The sequence below is a fragment of the Neospora caninum genome, chromosome XII, assembly GCF_000208865.1.
Source record: "Neospora caninum Liverpool complete genome, chromosome XII".
NCBI lineage: Eukaryota > Apicomplexa > Conoidasida > Eucoccidiorida > Sarcocystidae > Neospora > Neospora caninum.
Genome location: NC_018398.1, coordinates 1,808,386 through 1,810,347, shown reverse-complemented (window position 1 = coordinate 1,810,347; position 1,962 = coordinate 1,808,386).

Sequence of the window (1,962 nt, the reverse complement as noted above, 5' to 3'; positions counted from 1 at the left end):
CACCTGGCGACCGCCGGTGCTAGGCGAGAGCCGCTTGTGTGCCTGGCGCCTGCCTCGCGTTACCGAACAAACACCGACTTCTGAGACCGCTTCAGACCTGCGTTCCGCCGTAACTTTTTCGTTCGTTTCTTCCGTCTGGAGTCTTTTCTCCAGCCTGCAGCGTGTTGCTCCGCACTCTCTCTGTCTGCCTTGTGGTAGGTCGAGAATCTCGCTCTGTCTCCTTCTCTTGTCCCCCTATCCTGCGCCCTGTCGTTTGTTAACTAGACGGCAGCGTCTTCTTCTCCCCTGCCGCGAATGTCTCCGTCTTCCTTGTGTGGCGCATGCTTTTGGCTGTCTTCGACACAGAGCCGCCTTCGTCCGCGGGGTGGTGTCACGGCCTGTTGTCTCCGGCCCTCCTCCGAACTGCCCGCTCGAGTGAGCATGCGCGAGCACGCGTGCACACTGCATGCAGTACAGACGCATGCTCTAAGCAAACAGGATCTGCGGGTATTTAAAGCTAGAATCTCTGCTAATAAACCTAGTTTAGGGTTTATATTGTCCGCCACGCGAACTGTCGACGGAGCCGCAGTCCCGGTGCCCGTCGCAATATCCATACCTGCGTTACCTATAACTACTCCTGTTGTACCACCAAGGGTGAATAGAATAACGAAACTAAGGCAGCCGATAGATATACTGCCTGGGGCCTTCGGCCTGGCCACCGAGCTCGTCGTCCACTGCCGTGTGTGTCGCCGTGGAAGCCCCGCCTCAGTTTGGTCCTCTGAAGCGTGGACCGGATTGCCTCTCCGTCTCCCCGCGAGAAGAAGGCCTCCCACCCCGCGCAGGCCTACACTGTAATCGATGTGTTTTGCTACCACGGGACTGCTGTCAGCAGAGCCTTTCAGATTCTGTTTAGAAAACTTGTAATTCCCAAGTTTGATAGGCACTTAGCTGCTTACATGCAGTCCGCCAAGAATGAGGCGCCGCCACTGCACGGCCTAGCTATGGTCTTTATGTTCTTAATTCCCATCGTCTTCCACTCTTTGGCTGCGGGGCGTGCGGTCGCCACAGCGGTTCGCGCGCCAAACGCGCTCTCGGTGACTGCGCCTGCCTGCATCCGTTCCCCTTGGATGGGCATTTGTTTTGCCGTTGCGGTCGCGTTCATTGCCGCGCTGCTTTAACGTCGGCGTAAGATGCATTTTGAGCGTCGCAACGGCAGGTGCGTCGACGCCAAACGCAGCCACGACCCCCGAACGCTCGGTGTGCGTTCTCAGAGCGCACCAAAAGGGCGTCTGCGCCACGCATGCAAAACGGGCGTGCGAGGATGAACCGCGTCCAGGCTACGACTGTGTGTAGAGTGGCAGCTGAGGAGGTCCACGCCGGCGTTAGGCAACTCTCGAAACGATCGCGATGAAACCCGAATCCCTCTGGAAAGCGAGATCTACAGCTATGGGCATGCCCACAGCGGTCCTACACAAATACACCATGTGAATGCTCTCCATGCGAGATGTATGCACACATGAATCTCACGATATCTCCCTATACATGTATTGTTATCGACAAAGATATGTACAGTTAGGGTGACAGTTTGATTGGAAGCTGGAGAAATACTATGAGATCTCGAGCCCCAAATAGGCCAGTACAGGATAAACGTAGATAAATGGATAGGCGTATGTTGGTACATAGTAGACTGAAGGGTATGATCGGTGGCGAGACGTAGCAAAGAGAGGTCAAAACACACGTGAGAAGCGAGGTCGGTAGCGGCCTACAGAGATCCCTCTAGAATGTGGCGCTGGCTGCGGTTGCGACCAGGCGTGCATTTTCCGGTTTTTATGGACAAAATGATTTTCGGCGAAAATAATATCTCTGTACACACATGGATTCCTTGTCGGCGTATGCTCCAGACACGCCAAGGCAAAGAACACTTTTTTCCATTTTGAAAGCCTCCGCCACGCTCTGCGTGTGCCCGCCCCCCCCCCCCCCCAC